This window comes from Lissotriton vulgaris, chromosome 4_1 (assembly GCF_964263255.1).
Source record: "Lissotriton vulgaris chromosome 4_1, aLisVul1.2, whole genome shotgun sequence".
Taxonomy (NCBI): Eukaryota; Metazoa; Chordata; class Amphibia; order Caudata; family Salamandridae; genus Lissotriton; species Lissotriton vulgaris.
The window spans coordinates 603480924-603498739 of record NC_141691.1 but is presented as its reverse complement, the minus strand read 5'-3'; the positions used below and the strand labels follow the sequence as shown (position 1 = coordinate 603498739).

At 43.5% G+C, this 17816-nt stretch overlaps 1 protein-coding gene across 2 annotated transcripts in view; it reads left to right on the top strand.

The window, feature by feature from the left end:
* AOAH (acyloxyacyl hydrolase) overlaps positions 1-17816 on the top strand; it is a 973359-nt gene that overhangs the window by 419594 nt on the left and 535949 nt on the right. The window lies entirely within an intron of this gene.

Sequence of the window (17816 nt, the reverse complement as noted above, 5' to 3'; positions counted from 1 at the left end):
CTAGTCTCAGGGCCATAAATCTGGTAATTTAATAAGAAACGCAGGTGTGTCTCAACTTTGCGTGGATACAATTTGGGGCCAGTGGGTACGTGTCCAACGTCCAGCATGGGCACGTAGTGTGTATGCTGGGTTCTGATTAGCTGAGTGTTCCTAACTTAGTGTGGCATCTGACTTTATAGTATTTTGGGAACACTCACCCCTCCTGCCAAACAAGTTTTATTGGGTCAATCTCCTAAAACCATTGCGGTGTCTCTGCCTATCTGTGGGATCAATCTGGGTTTTCCTGTTGACACATTTCTCTAAGGGTTGTCACCCCACCTGTGATCTGTCAATCAGTTTCTTCAGGCCAAAGCCTGCCTGACTACGTACTTCTGACTCAGGGTTGCTAGGGAGGTTGACTCAAGTGGATTTGATAACAGATATTGAACTTTGTTGTTATATGTACATATATCATGCCGTACATCGACATGGTATTTATCAATATTAACATGGGTATTTGTGGAAATACATTTGCAATTAATAGCTACATTTTGGAGACAGGCCATTCCCACTCACAGTGATCACATATTTATATGCTCTGAGCATTGCATGAACAATAGCCCCGCAGCCCTCGCGGTGCTGGGGCCCCCAAGGGCCCCCTCCAGAACTGTACACAGGTGGACCTCAGAGCTCTTGACTGAGTGCAGAGGGTTGGGGGCTCCTTGTACTTTGAAGGGGCTGATGTTTCTTTCCCCACTGGCTCTGAGTTAACAGCCCAGAAATACCTCCATCTTCTTTTAACTGAGAGAAAGAGCTTGCAGTCTACTGTCCCATTCACCTGACTCACAACGCACACAGCCAGGCTTTTAGCAGAGCTGAATGATACATGAGCCACATTTTATACACCGGGCACTCCCAGAATGCTTCCTTGTCTTTCCAATCACTTTGGCTACAGTGTCATTTCTTCCCACATAATGTAAAGTTTATATAAAAAAATTATTGAAGCAGGCTAAAAAAAAATGTTCTTAAAGATTTTTGTGGTCGAAGGAAATGCCCCTACTGCAGCCGTTTGACTGAAATTGAAAAGAAAACACCATGACGGGCTCAGCGCTTTCCTTTTACTTTACTTTCAGCCATGTTGCTCAGAAGCCAGGCAGCTGTAAATCATGGCTAAAAAACCTCTAAAAAGCTTTATTGTACGCGAGAGGTATATCGCTTTGTCAATGTTTTTTTTTTTTGGCACGGAAGGGGCAGAAGTGCAAGCAACGTGGGGCTGGCAGGGGACGCAAAATGACTGACAATGGGAGGAGGACAAGACGGGGGCAAGAAAGACCACGGACAGATAGTGGGGGAACGCTACTCCTCTAATTGGGGGGTAGAGAGATTAAGTAACATTACGAACAGCAGGAGAAGGAGGGTGGAAAGACGGACAAGCAACAGAAGGGGGGGAGCAAGAAACACACAGCAGATGGTGGGAGGGGGAAGAAGTAACACAAAGAAAAATGAAAAAAATAAAGAAAAACAGTAAGTGCCTAAATCAGGGAAGCACAACAATCAACCTGAAGCAATCAGTACTTGGTGCATGTTCCAGTCGAAGAAGAGGAGGTGATGCCAAAACATGCTGCTGCCCTATTACAAGGCAGTAAATAAGAGTGTTAAAAAAGCCAACAAATGGTAAGCAATTGGCGGGCTGCAAGTCCCTTGTTGTAAACAATAGTCTTGCAAGCGAGAGTGTATGCACAATTAGCGCTTGCGCTGGGTCTGGCGAGGTCTAAAAATGAGGGGTGGGATCAAACATGACAGCTGTGCTGTCCAGATTGTGTAGTGTAGTTCCTATATTCCCAATAGGCTCTGCGCATTGGAATAATATATCCTGTAGCTTAGACGTAGGACTGAGGTCTACTAGGTCTCTACCGGTTATATTAGACTTAATTGTGAGTGCCAGCTAGCTCAGAGGTCACTAGAAAATTTCTCGAATAAACAAGAAGGGATTAGTTTCTGACAACCGCATAAAACATGACAACTTTGTTTACCAAGAATAAGAAATCAAATCTCTAGAGTTGCGGAAACAATAGATAACTATTTTACTCAGTCAATCGTGCATGCCTAGTTTCACCAGAGGTGCAAGAGGAATAGAGAGAAGGGCGTTTTCAATAAAAAGGTATTTATTGAACAGTCTTCTTTCTCAAGCATTGAAAATGAACTGCTACAATAGTAAAGCTTACTATCAAGTACAATGCATATATTACGAGCAGTATTATAAAGTAGTACTGTAAAAGCATGATATGGTTTCTAAGCCATAAAGTGCATAAAATGTATAAAATACATAAAATACCTACAGTGATAAAAGGATGACTAAAAGTACTCAACTGGTGCTTCTAAATACGCCTACCCCGGTGTACCTAACCTATGTCTAGTACGAGGGAGGAAGTTTAAGAGGAGTAGCTTAAGTTTTAGCAGTTCTCTGCCAGGAATCTGATTCCAATAATTCTCTAAGAGGTCTAATCAGCTCCGTACCTTTGGTTCTAGAACGAAGGAGGTCTTGTATCTCGTTCTCGGGACTCGATTTCCCAGATACCCGCAAGGGTAGCCTGGAAACACTGGAGCTGGATTTCTCGGTAAGAGAAATGACAGAGTCTCGCAGTGCGTCTGCTGGAGGGTCGGCTTCCTTCGGCACTTGCTGCTGAAGGACGTCGGGCAAGTAGATAGTCGATCTGCTCCAAACCACCGTGTGTTTGTTTAGGCAAATCAAGGCATATTTATACTTTGAAGGTGCCAAGTTTGACGCATGTTTGAACTTAATAACGTCACTCAAAGGCTCATTTCTTGGAAAATGCCGGGAGTTCTAGGAGAACTTAATATTCAAGCAGGGGGAAGTCCCGGGCTGCTGAAGGTGGGTTTTTCCAAGAAAACTTTGTTAATTCTTGGAGCTTAGTGGAAGTATCCATGCCACATTTGGGCTGTATGGTTTTAGGCCAAATATGGTAATGATTTTTATGCCTATATAAGGAAATGATAAAGTATACCTATATAAGGGCATGAATCGGGAAATTTATACTAGGTTCCGAGATTCATTTACAACACCCACTCCACGATTTTAAGTTCAATAAAGCTAACCTAGTAAGCACTGAACATATCTAAAGCTAGTGTTTACAATCCCACCCCAATACATAAAATGCATTTGAACTGGGTATACAGAAAAAATATTTTTAGCATTTCTACAGTACACAATATACTTAAGGGAAGAATTTCTAAGCATACAGTCTTTAGTCTAATTTATGCAATTTGAAAAGAATCATGAGATGACATTTATGAAAACGTCTCTTAAATACAGAAGAAAAGTCGAGATCATTCCATAACATAACATGTCATAGCAATCTTTCTATTAATAGGGACGAGGCCAAATAGTTCTTTTAGTCAGTCTTCAAAAAATGACCAGAATTTCTTTTTCTCTAGGAATAGTTCTACTTTAAGCAGATTAGTCTGTGCCAAAAAGTTCAATGTTTTGGAAAGAGAGAAAAAATTCAATTTGTTGTGAAAAATAGAGTTCCAAATGTTAGAAGTCTTTGTTTTTAAAAAATGAAGGCCGAATTTCAGATTTCAGAGAACACTATGTGCATGATTCAAAAGTTATTATCGGTGTCAGGAGAAAACATCAGGTCGTCTAGGCTGGCAAAGAAATCGTCTACCACAGTAGGTGAAAGTGGACCCACTTGATCTATCAGAACAAATGTGCATAGATGAGAAGCATTGTCGTCAGCGCTTGTTTCCGCGTTAGCAATGGTCATATTAGATGGTACCTGTGTGCCTGGTGTTTCTCGTACCGCACCCTCAGTTAGTCTTACTGGTGAGATCTCAATGAATGCCATCATCAGGATTTGTAGCCGCTGGGACAACACAATGCATGAGTCATTACCGGACCTAGCAAGGCGTCGACATCCGATGACAGGACTGATGGAAGTGTAAGACAAATGTCTAACACGCCGTCCTCTCCGCAAAGCAGGCATCGTAGAACAGGTAAGATGCAATCTTGCCAGATTGGTCTGAACGAGAGAAGCCATGTCGTTTCAGATCTCTTAAGCGAGCCAAGCCGAGAATCTGTGTTATTCTCTCACGATACCTCTGGGCACGGACTGTTTGTTCCATGAGGTTCTGGGTATCGCTGGTTACTGGATTTGCCATATCGGAGCAGAAGAAATAAAAATAGTATTCCTGCTACGAAGTGTCAGAGCTCCGCTGGCAGACGCCGGGAGACTCGCTTTTTTAAAAACTGTATAACTTGATTTTAGCTGTGTGAAACTCACCAGAAGCCTGTTGCTTCACATTCCCTCATTCTTAAAACCAAACAGCGTCCTTGGGACGACTGCAACGACCCCCTGCTCGCCTCCCCGGCGACGCACAGGCCACGCCCACTTTCGAGGCCACGCCTACTTCGTGACTACATTTAAGAGCGCGCGCATTGTGAAGCCGCCGCCAGAAGTGTCAGAGCTCCGCTGGCAGACGCCGGGAGACTCGCTTTTTTAAAAACTGTATAACTTGATTTTAGCTGTGTGAAACTCACCAGAAGCCTGTTGCTTCACATTCCCTCATTCTTAAAACCAAACAGCGTCCTTGGGACGACTGCAACGACCCCCTGCTCGCCTCCCCGGCGACGCACAGGCCACGCCCACTTTCGAGGCCACGCCTACTTCGTGACTACATTTAAGAGCGCGCGCATTGTGAAGCCGCCGCCAGAAGTGTCAGAGCTCCGCTGGCAGACGCCGGGAGACTCGCTTTTTTAAAAACTGTATAACTTGATTTTAGCTGTGTGAAACTCACCAGAAGCCTGTTGCTTCACATTCCCTCATTCTTAAAACCAAACAGCGTCCTTGGGACGACTGCAACGACCCCCTGCTCGCCTCCCCGGCAACGCACAGGCCACGCCCACTTTCGAGGCCACGCCCACTTCGTGACTACATTTAAGAGCGCGCGCATTGTGAAGCCGCCGCCAGAAGTGTCAGAGCTCCGCTGGCAGACGCCGGGAGACTCGCTTTTTTAAAAACTGTATAACTTGATTTTAGCTGTGTGAAACTCACCAGAAGCCTGTTGCTTCACATTCCCTCATTCTTAAAACCAAACAGCGTCCTTGGGACGACTGCAACGACCCCCTGCTCGCCTCCCCGGCGACGCACAGGCCACGCCCACTTTCGAGGCCACGCCCTCCCCCGCCTATATCATGTGCTGCCAGCGGAAGCGCAGCGGACGAGCGCAGCGGGAGCGCCGTTTGCGCGCCGAAGGCGCGCCTAAGGCAAGCCCGTCTGCGCCCGTCCGCGGCAGACCGGGGCACGGGGCCAGACCCCCTGGTCCTCACCCCCCAGATAACCGCTACGACAAAGAGGAGCTCCTCAGCCTTCGCAACAAATACCTAAAGGTATGTGAGCACAGTATTGATCTCAGTAGTTCTACCAATTCCTGTGAAAACTGTGGCTTCACCCTCAATAAACACCTCAAAGCAAGCATGCCCAACGGCCAACCAGAGCACAGTAGGAAAATCAGTGGCGCTCTACTTAACTGTCGCTCCCTCAAAAAGCATAAACTGGAAGTATTCGACCTTATAACTGACAACAAATGGGACTTACTATGCCTTACTGAAACTTGGCTGGACGAAGACTCCGACCCTGAAGTCAGGGAGGCCCTGCCCCCTGGATATGCAATTTGCAGGCAGGATAGACCTAAGGGAAGGGGAGGTGGCATTGCCATAATCTATAGAATGAATATGACATGCACCCTCGAACCTGTCACTATAACAGATAGCGAAACTGGAGCTTTCTCCATCAATATTGACAAAAATACGGTCATCAAAGGCCTACTGATCTATAGACCTCCGGGAGGTAGCAGAAACTTCACGGAAAGTCTTATCCAGAACGTCACCCCATTGGCTATGAGATACAGGAAGTTCCTTGTATTAGGGGATATTAATCTCCACATTGAAGACCTTAACAACTCAGCTGCTCAAGAATTGTGCCAAGAGCTGCAGACCTTACAATTAGTAACTGCCTCCCACCTCCCGACTCATCGTCAGGGGCACCTTCTTGACCCCATTTTTAATAACTTGGAGGATTTGAAACAGGATACTCCCATTCCTTTGCTGTGGACAGATCACTTCCTAGTCCCTTTTAACTTTCCAGTCATGACTCATCATAAAAAAACTCACCATTGCGCAAATAAACTACAAAGGAAATGGGCCAGGTTTTCCATGGATTCTTTCGAACATCACTTCCTACTAAACGGTTCCCCCGCAGACTTAGGAGTGGACGTTGACAGAGCTTGCGTAGCCCTGGACGGACACATCACTAAAGCCCTGGACATCACTGCCCCTTGGGCCAATAAGGGCCCGGAGCGACAAACTAAAACGGCACCTTGGTTCAGCACAACTCTTAGAGAAACCAAGGCAGCCTGTAAGAGGCTTGAACGCGCCTGGAGAAGGAACTATTCACTAGAGGCAAGAGATGTATACAGAGCTAGCATAAAAGAATATCACCTCCAAATTAGGAAAGCCAAAGCGACCTTCTATGCGGATCGAATAGATAGTGCTAACTGCTCATCCAAGGAACTCTTCAGGATTTATAAAGAGATTACTACACCTCCCCCCGTTTTAGAGCAGGCCGACACATCAGCACAATCATGTAACGCCATCGCGGAATTTTTCCACAAAAAAGTACGCGACATTTACAACAGTTTCCCGGATGATGCCAGAACTGGCTCTAACCTTCTTCCTCCTCATGAAGAAGTAGCTTGGGAGGCAACGATCGAAGACTGCCTCACAGTATTCCAGGTTCCGTCGGAAGATCTCCTGATAGCCATTGCTAAAGGCATTAAATCAGGCTCCCCGCACGATCCTGCCCCTGCCAAATTCCTGGCCAGCGCCATGAGTCATCTGGCACCCTATGTTGGCCACGTTCTCTCTACCTCTTTTAACACTGGCAAGGTCCCTCACCGGTGGAAACAGGCAGTAGTACTGCCTCTGAAGAAAAAACCCAACATCAGTGCGTCCCAGCTCAGCAACTTACACCCCATTTCGCTTTTACCCTTCTTCTCTAAACTGGCGGAAAAACTGGTTAACCAACAACTATCCGCGCACATAGAGTCCAGAGGCCTCCTGCATACCAACCAATCGGGCTTCCGAGCACGCCACTCCACAGAATCAGCCCTCCTTTTTTCGACTGAGGCACTGAGGAGGCACGTAGATGCGGGACATGTGGCAGCACTAGTGCTTCTGGATCTCAGTGCAGCCTTCGACACTGTAGCACATCATACGCTGCTGCAGTGTCTGAAGAAAGGAGGGGTGACAGGCATGGCCTGGTTATGGCTGGAATCTTTTCTCACCAACCGTAGCTTCTCGGTAGAGCAAGGAGGAGCACGCTCCGACACCTTTGACCTCGATCAAGGAGTGCCGCAGGGCTCAAGCCTCAGTCCAACCCTTTTTAATTTATATGTCACCCCCGTGGCTACTACTGCGGAACGATATGGGGTAGAAGTAGTGACATACGCAGACGACACACAGTTGGTGGTCGCTCTGACCCAACCTGCTGAACAAGCTGCCGCTAACTTCTCAGCATGCCTCCAGGATATGGCGGAATGGATGGCGAAGAATTGCCTCCGTCTTAACGGTGACAAGACTGAGGTGCTGATTGTTGGAAAACCCCCCTCAGTCTGGTCATCTGCCTGGTGGCCACAGACCCTGGGGCCCCTTCCTACCCCTAGTGATCAGGTCAAGAATCTGGGAGTATGGGTGGACTCAAAATTGGACTACGACTACCATACTAGACGGGTAGCCGGTACGTGCTTCTCGATTCTACGGAAACTCCGCAAAACCATCGACCTGCTCCCAGAATCATCTAGGAAGACCCTGGTCCACGCCCTTGTCACATCAACACTGGACTACGGCAACGCCCTTTATCTGGGGGCCAATGCCACTAGCCGGCGGCGACTGCAGACAATTCAGAACGCTGCCGCCCGCCTGGTCCTCCGGCTGCCCAGAAGAGCCCCCTCAAAAAAATCCCTACAAACTCTTCATTGGCTTCCGATCAATGAAAGAATTGATTTCAAAGTCCTTTGTATCGGTCACAGGATCGTACATGGCAAGGGCCCGGCCTTCCTTCGGAACCTTCTTTGCCCCTATACGCCCACTCGACAACTCCGCTCGTTAGGAGCAGGCCTCCTCACTGTCCCCAGACACAAGAAAGCCAGAATGGGAGGAAGATCCTTTCGTACTTTGGCAGCACATAAATGGAACTCTCTCCCCCTGAGCTTAAGAGTGGAAACATCAGAGCTCATCTTCCGTAGAAAGCTCAAAACATTCCTCTTTCCCAAAGATTAGCCCGTCTTGTTTGACTGACGGAGTAGATGGCTCTTCTGACAGCGCGGGGACACACTGAAAGTGTAACCATGCGCTTTACAAATTCAGAAATAAATAAATAAATAAATACGAGGCCCAAGATGAGAGGCAGGCCGCCGAACATAGAGTGCACGAAATTTGGAAAAATGCAGAGGACTGCTTCAAATGGTACTAACAGTCCCGAAAAAATCATCTTAAATAGATGTACGATGCCACTGGTATCAGACATGTTTAAGATTTGACTTAACATTTCTGCGAAATGTACAGGGCAGTTTGTTGTTAATAATGCATGTATCTCTGCAGATGTCCTTGCAACTTGCAGATCATACGTTTCTTTTGATGATGCCAGTGGCACAGATTTTTGCAAAAGAATAGACTTTAGTCTGCTTAAAGTATCAATTCGTATAGAAGAGATATTCAGTGAAGGCCATATTGCCGTCTTACTGTCTGACTTGCGAGTTGGATACAATACTTGCATACAACAAGTGACCATGGACGACACACTAACCAGATAAACTTTTCCTGGCACCATTCCACAGCAGCTGTGGTCATTCAACATAACGTAACTGCCATTGGATAGCTGCCTGAAAACGGGTTCTTTCAGTGTGGAGGGGGTACCGTGCAGGTGGCATGAAAGGTTATTCGCAGAACCATCGCAGGCTCCTGTAAATTAGTACCCTGGCACAGAAATGTACCACTTAGTGAATTTTTGCAATTTTTTCCACTAAGGAATACTTCTTTGCCCTTATTCCAACATTTGTGTGTATATGGTTAAGTCCATGTTGACTTAATGTATTCTTTACCCAACCTTTCATATAGGCCTTCTGGTATATGCTGTAGACAATACTGAAATTGGAAAATCGTCACTGGAACCATGATGGTGCCATGAATTATCCATTCTATTACAGGTTTCTCAGAAACTGTCAATGGTAATCTTTCCAGTTTTTCAATGCTCGGCACCGTATAGTCTGCTCCTCTTTGTGCCAAAGAGATTTGTTTATCTGTAAGGTTAAACCCAGTGAACAATGACGTTGTGTTGATAAGCCTCCATGGCACGTAGCCTGAACGCAGATTTTGCAATGTCCAGCCTAGCTGCATTATAGAACGCAATTGAAACTGGCCATGTTGTAACATTAGCAAGTCTTGTTCCATTATGTCAATTGCAGAGGATACAATGCTGTCCAATGAATATATTCTGAAGGACAGAGTAGTTAACCCATTGTCCACTAAAGAGAGAGCTTTCTCCAAGTTAATACGACTAATTTCTCATATTCTTTCTGCAGTTTCTAATTGTGTTAATTTCCAAGCTGCATTGTACACAGCATATATACCGGTGTATATGAAAAGTTTTTACTGTTGTTTGCGAGGTCCCAATAAGAAATCTCGCAAATCATTGCTTTCTTTAAGTAAAGTCAAGTGTTGTTTAATTTCTGGAAGTGTAGAAGTTTTCAGCCATTCAAGGCATAGTTTCCCTACACTATATGTTGTTACTATCCCTGGATGTTGTCTCTGGGAGTATCTTGGATCTGGCCTGTTAAGAATTAAACCCTGTGTTTTGTTCAGGAATCTATCTTGACAGTTATTGGTGTCTGTGGGCCAGATTAACCATTTTTTCCAATTAGGACTAGTTCTATTCAATTTGAAAACATATTGTACGTCTATCTCCCCTTCTGTGGTTTTGTTATTTTCAGGTATGGGCTTTGGTATAGACGGTTTATTTAGATCTTTTATTTTTGCTATGCCAAGACAAGATGCTTGTTGCACAGTGTCATTTAAAAACATTATTTGTTCAAGTATAGTGTAGGCTCTGAATAAAGCTTCCAAACCTTGCACCTGCCATTCTTTTGTGCCCCAGACAGTTTTTGTCTTGATGTTGTCTTTCCAGAAGTCGTAACCCAATGTGGACAACTTAGCATAAAAGTTTGCAGAATAAATTTGTTTGGTATTGGTCAACATTGTTTTCAATCCTGTCTTATTTACATTTTTGAAATAAAAAGTTTCTGGATCTGTAACATTAAACCCTGAGAAGTAAGGAAACTTTTCATAAAATGTTTTAGAGCTGCCTTTTGGTGGTGTTAGACAATGTTCCCATTGATTATACATAAAAACATTTCTAGGGCTTGCAGATTTGTGCAAATAGAGATGACCATTATGATTAAAACAATACATTTGTTCATAGTCTGATGACCCTTCTAAATAGTCATGTTCAGTATATTTCGCAGACATTTCTAAATCCGACATCATATTATTAATTGTCTCAAAGTCCCAATCATCAGAGAATGTGCTGGGTGTTACAAAGTCATTCAAAGAAACCTTGAACTGATGTGGAATCCTCAGCATCTCTACCGGGCCATAGATATCATAATCAGTTCTATCCCATGCTATACCACCTGGTATAGGGATGGCTGTGATGTTTACTGATGAAAGTTCTCTTTTTTCAACATGTGATGATTTGTGCGGTTTTAGGACCAAGTTGATTTTCTGACTTGCTATGTCCATTGTACTGTATTTTCCATCTATCATTTGTCCCAGGCTTAAAACCAATATTAGCCAGAGCAGGAGCTAAAATGCACCTAAACTAATCCAAAATTCAGTCCATGGTGAAACCAGATATATTTTTTCAAGTTCATGAAAAAGTTCTGTCGTTTTTTCTTTGAGAGTTTTCTTTGTTGTTATATCTTCAGGTTCACTTGGATCCTCAGAAAAGTTATCAAAGTTGATGAAATATCCAGATGCAGTTCTGTCAATCGTTTGAATGGCATCAGGGTTTGTTGAAATCGCTGGAACTGATTTTTATTTTGTCATGTTAGTGTATTCAGGTGCTACATCATTGTAGACTGGTGTTCCTGGTCGAACAAATATTTGGGTCTCAAGAGGCACGAGTTCCATTGCTTTATTGCATAGTCCTTCTTTTCTTACTGCAGGTGTATCAAAGGTGATAAGTCTTTCAGTTTGAGCCTCTTGGATTGTAGCAAGATTTGACTGTCTGCTACATCTTGGGAGTCCACTTGGCCTACTACTTATTATTGGCCACATGTCGTGGTTTTACCAGGTCGATGGACACGGCTCTGTCCTCCTTTTTACCAGCAAGGGGCGGTAGTACTATTGATCTCGTTCCTTGTATTCTCAAGACAGGTACCGCTTTTCTGTAAGAAGGCCCAAATTCCTTCTTCACCGCTATCTTTTCCCTGACTAGATCATCAATCTTTGGAATCCAGACAGGTCTTGCTGGCACAGGTGGTTTATCTTCAGTGGCTGTTGGCTTTTTTGTTGTGTTACTCAGACTTTTTCTTGGTTCATTCAAGTCCTGTAAGACAGCCAAACGATCTTTGATATCAAAGAGTTTCTCTTCTACCCCTGAAGTCTGACAATCGAGATCCTCGATCATCATTCTTGTACCAAATGGTAGCTCATAAGGAGTGATTCCCCCCAGAAAATTTCTTGGCAGATTGGTAAGACTACGTTGGACACTTATTAGATGTTTGACCCACCCATCACCCGAACCTAATACCTTTGCTGTTATGGATTGCTTTATGTCACGTTTTTTTCTCTCCACTACCGCATTACCCTCAGGATGGAAGGGACTAGAATATCGCAATGCAACGCCCAAACTAACCATAGCCTCCTTGTAAGCTCGCAAGCTAAACGCACGACCCTGATCAGAATGTAGCGTGCCGATTGCATATGTGCCGATAAAGACTCGCAGATCCTTTATAACAGTTCTGGCGTCAGCCGAGCGCTGGCGCCATAACCAAATAAATCTCGTCCTAGTAGTTGTGGGACCGCAATTGTCTGTAGGGACGCCTGCGAGTAGATAGCCTAATGCTGTCTAACAGAGGTGTCTGTATCTGGCTGGCTACTCTGTAGTCAGGTGACTGGGGCGGTTCATTACTGCGATCTCTGTTGCAGTCTGGGCAATTAATTGCAAATTCGTAGCTGTCCAAGCTCATTCCTGGCCACCAGTACACTTTGTCTAATTCCAGTATGGAATCTATGATCTTTTGATATCTTAGACCCTCTGCCAGTTGTGCTTCTTGTATCAAGAAAACCCTCCGCTTCCTGTTTGGAATTACTCTGTCCCCCACTCCAGGGATTTGAGCAAAAGGAACGAAGTTTGTATCAATTATGTATGTATTTCCGAGTGGATACTTTAGAGGTAACGCTGCATGATTGCCATCCATTGAGGCTTTTACTGCTAATAGCGTTTCACCATCTATCGTTCTTTTTGAGCGTTTAATTGTAGCTATGGAAGCCGCTTACACAGCTGACTTCGCGGCTTCATCAGCCAATGAATTCCCTGCAACGTGAACACCATCACGTTGATGACTCAGTGTATGTATCACATGAGTCTTTTGTAGTTCTTTCTGTAAAATAACTACTTGTTCCCAAAGCAACTTATGCTTGATTGTGCCACCTTTAGCATCTTTGAATCCGTTTTGAACCCAGTTCTACAGATATTCATTGTAAGATTGGACGCAGTAATACGAATCGCACACTATAAGTGTGGGGAATTCGCGATCGGTATTTTCAAGCGCCATCTTGAAAGCCTTTAGTTCAGCTCGCTGAGCTGTACAGTCTCCGAGTGTTTGAGTTTTTGTGACCATAGGTCTAAATTTGCCTTCGCGCCAGCGACCTTTAACAATCGCGCACACAGCACTATAGGCTTGTTTACCCCCAATTGCGGGCTGTGCTGATCCATCTGTATATATTATACAGCCATAATGTTCAAGAGGAAGAAATTCGGTCGGCAGAGGACATTCGTGTTCATATTGGAGAAATTCTTGTGTCTTTAGACTAGGGTCAAAAAAGTATTGAACGTCTGTTGCAGCAAGAGAGTTAACCCATTGTATTCATCTTGGATGTAAAGCTTTAGAATTAGGAATTCTTGCTCTTGTCACTGCCTCTAAGGCAGTTACAGGTGTAACGATCATTATGCGTTTACCCTGCGCGAGAGCTCTCTCTTTTGCCACAACAGTTTGAACCACTGTCAGAATTTTCTCTGTAGAAGTGAACTTCATTTCTGCTTGTGTGTACAAGTGTGATTTGTAAGCTATTGGTACCGCTTCTCCTTCATTAAAGGTTAGGTACGTGAATCCGCATCTTCCTGGGATGATTGGGATTACAAGGTTGCACACGTTTTCGCGTGTGTCTAGTTTAGTTTTTGCTAACAGGTCTGTTTGGACTGAACGCAAAATTTCTGTGTGTGTTTGAGTCCAATGTGTTGGTTTAAAATCAGGTTTGATTAATTCGTAGAGAGGTTTAACCCTCTCTGCGTAATTCAGAACGTAAGTTCTTCCAAAATTCAGGAAACCTAGAATTGATTGTAAGTTTTTCAGCGTCTTTGGAGGTTGGAGCAGTGCACATTTCTCTAGAAAGTTTGCTGCTAGGCTTTTGCCTTCACTTGACAACTCATATCCCAAGAATATGACATTGAGGTGGGCAATTCTTGATTTTTTAAAATTGAATTTATACCCCTCAGAAGCGAACCCAAGTATTATGATGTTCACTCTTTTCAAGTGCTTGTCCAAGTCGTCATCTGTAAGATAGATGTCATCGACATAAGATAATGCCTCATCATCGTACGTTTGGAGTAACTCTTGCTGAAAATAACCCTGGGCTATTCTTGAATCCTTGGGGGAGACGACAAAATTGCCGCTGTGTCCCCAAAATTAAGAAAGCGGTCAAATGCCTGCTTTCTGGTGCAATATTTTTACAGAAAAATCCATTTGAAATATCTAATGTTGTTTTATATTTTCTGCGCATGATGTTATTCATCAGTGCTGCACTGTGTGAATTTTGTACTGCAAATGTTTTGCAATAAGAGTTTAAGTGTCTGTAATCCAATACTAGATGATATGAACTGTCTGGGTTGGATACAGGAAACAAAGGATTGTTCATAGACGAGGTGCATGTTTCAATCACCCCTTGGTATTCAAGTTGATTAATAATCTCCCTGACCTGTTTTTTAGCTTCTTGCTTAACTGGGTACTGCCTTTGTGCAGTGGGCTGGTTTTTTAACTGGATTTTATGGTGAGGAGAATCCTCATCCCATCCTGCGTGATTTTTATATAATGCTGGAGCTTGGGCTACTGCCCATTTTCTGGCATATGTATATTTTTTATGAATTGGAATGTGATTAGAGAAGGCTGGCATAATTATATCTTCACCATGTGGGCACTCCCTGACAAATTCAGGTTGCCAGTCTTGTTCAGCTAGAAGAATGTCATAGCCCTTAGAGAGCTTCTCCCAAAAGAGTGCTCTTATTTTTGTAGTTATGTCCCCCTCTATCCTGGAGTGTTACTTCATAAAACTTATGGGGTACACTAACCCTGGTGTCTGCAGTTTCAACCTGAATGCATTCATTCAAGTCCACTGTCTCCAGATGATCCTTCAGGATCTTGCGAACTATGGTTACTTCTGCTGCGCTGTCTAGCATTGTCTGAGCCCACTCCCCGTTCTTGAGTTGTGTCCTCAAGATCCTCGGCATGTCTGACTTTTATGCTAGCTACCTTCTTTTTGGAAAATGTATCTTTTTTACTTTGGTGAACGGGTTCCTTGTCTTTGGACTTGATGCGTTCTCCCTTGTGTTCTGACCGTCCTCTTCTTTTTCCGATTTCTGTGAGGAAGTCTGAAAAGATCGAGAGGGACGTGTATCATTATCTTGATATCTATCAGGTTTTTTCAAATTATCCCTATTCCTAAGATTATATCTTTTTTCAGAGGGCTCCCTTTGGGGAGACTTGTCTCTCTGTACGAGAGATTTTCCTCTGGGTTGAGAATATTTTTCTCTAGGAAGAGTTTGTTTATTACTCTCCCACTTTTCTTTGGAGTAGTGAGATTATTCTTAATAAATGTTTTTTCAGGATTTTCAGTTAGTTGGGGCTTCAATGGTTTTCCACCCAAACTATCTCTACCTAATTCTTCATATGATTTTTCAATAATTCTAGCAAGTTCATATGGTTGGTCAACTATATCTGTTTCTTTTAACTTCTGGCGGATTGCCACAGATGCTGCTTCACCTCTAATGTTAGCTAATAATATAGCTGAGACCTGTTTGAACTCTTTCAGTAATTTCATACCTAGATTTAAGGCTGGTTCCGGGCCATATTCATTCTGAATTTGTCTCAGACCGTCTGGTATTACCGCCATGGACGGTACACAATGTGTTTTTATGTAGATTGAAGCAAAGACTGTACCCCAAGTGTCACAGTCCTCCACATGCGGTGCAATCCCCATTGGTAAACAGATTGTCAGAATTCTGTGTTTTTCATGAGGTGTACTATCGGGAAATACTGTGCTAGCCAAAACAGAATTTGTTCCCTTTTGGCGGGTAACCTGCCAATGACTGACTGTATAGTCTGTGGTGTCATTTTGTTTATGTTCCCCTGGTACGGGGTGTGTTGCAGAATTTTTATTGCTGGTTGGACTGTTAAAGTCCTCATGACATATTGAACCAATTTTCTATGTATTTTTATTTATTGTTTTAGCTGAGCTAAATGTTCTCTATCTGACATTTCTTCAATGCCAGGATGTGGTGTATAGCTGGCTAGTACAGGCCACGTAGCTCCTGATCTACCTAATGCACTGAGCCTGGTAATTTGATTTTGATGTTTTAGGGTGCCATTAAACCAGAGCTGATGCTCTTGGTAAGTTAGTGGAATTTCAACGTCCTCAAAAGGAACGTATTCCGCTGGAGGTTCCTCTGCTTTGTAGTAGTGGAACTCCAGTGTTACTGGATTTGCTTGTGGAAAAGTAATCCATGAATAGAATACCTCTGTCTGCCGATATTCATGTGCCTCTATCACAAATATAACTTTACCACCTCTCGATGATACCCCATTTTCTAAATGTTTTATAGTTATGGTTTTCCTTAAATTTGCCAGGATGATTAGAGCATCCGGGTCATTTTGTTGGAGAGTTGTGTCATCTAACGCCGCTTGAGCTGCTATTCTAGCTCTCTGACATTTTTATGTACTGAAAGTTTTGCAGAACAAGTTTCCAAGGAAACAAAGATTAGGTGCACAATATTTTGGAACACTGTATCCTTCAACGTTGAATAAACCAAAAACTAATGCATAGGATTCTCGTCCTACTAAATTTTGCCGGATATTATGCCCTTTTACCCACTCCAGACGTCTATTGGAGTTTTTACGGGAAAGAGGGGTCTGTGTGAAAAGCACGACTGAGTTACTCTAGTATCTAGCGTTAAATTATCGCCTTACCAAACGTTGGGCGCCATGTAGTGTAGTTCCTATATTCCCAATAGGCTCCGCGCATTCGAATAATATATCCTGTAGCTTAGACGTAGGACTGAGGTCTACTAGGTCTCTACCGGTTTTATTAGACTTAATTGTGAGTGCCAGCTACCTCAGAGGTCACTAAAAACTTTTTCGAATAAACAAGAATGGATTAGTTTCTAACAACTGCATAAAACATGACAACTTTGTTTCCCAAGTATAAGAAATCAAATCTCTAGTGTTGCGGAAACAATAGATAACTATTTCACTCAGTCAATCGTGCATGCTTAGTTTCACCAGAGGTGCAAGAGGAATAGAGAGACGGGCGTTTTCAATAAAAAGGTATTTATTGAACAGTCTTCTTTCTCAAGCATTGAAAATGAACTGCTACAATAGTAAAGCTTACTATCAAGTACAATGCATATAATACGAGCAATATTATAAAGTAGTACTGTAAAAGCATGATATGGTTTCTAAGCCATAAAGTGCATAAAATATGTAAAATACATAAAATACCTACAATGATAAAAGGATGACTAAAAGTGCTTCTAAATACGCCTACCCCGGTGTACCTAACCTATGTCTAGTACGAGGGAGGAAGTATAAGACGAGTAGCTTAAGTTTTAGGAGTTCTCTGCCAGGAATCTGATTCCAATAATTCTCTAAGAGGTCTAATCAGATCCGTACCTTTGGTTCTAGAATGAAGGAGGTCTTGTATCTCATTCTCGGGACTCGATTTCCCAGATACCCGCAAGGGTAGCCTGGAAACACTGGAGCTGGATTTCTCGGCGAGAGAAATGACAGAGTCTCGCAGTGCATCTGCGGGAGGGTCGGCTTCCTTCGGCACTTGCTGCTGCAGGGCGTCGGGCAAGTAGATAGTCGATCTGCTCCAAACCACCGTGTGTTTGTTTAGGCAAATCAAGGCATATTTATACTTTGAAGGTGCCGAGTTTGACGCATGTTTGGACTTAATAACGTCACTCAAAGGCTCATGTCTTGGAAAACGCCGGGAGTTCTAGGAGAACTTAATATTCAAGCAGGGAGAAGTCCCGAGCTGCTGAAGGCGGGTTTTTCCAAGAAAACTTTGTTAATTCTTGGAGCTTAGTGAAAGTATCCATGCCGTATTTGGGCTGTATGGTTTTAGGCCAAATATGGTAATGATTTTTATGCCTAGATAAGGAAATGATAAAGTATACCTATATAAGGACATGAATCGGGAAATG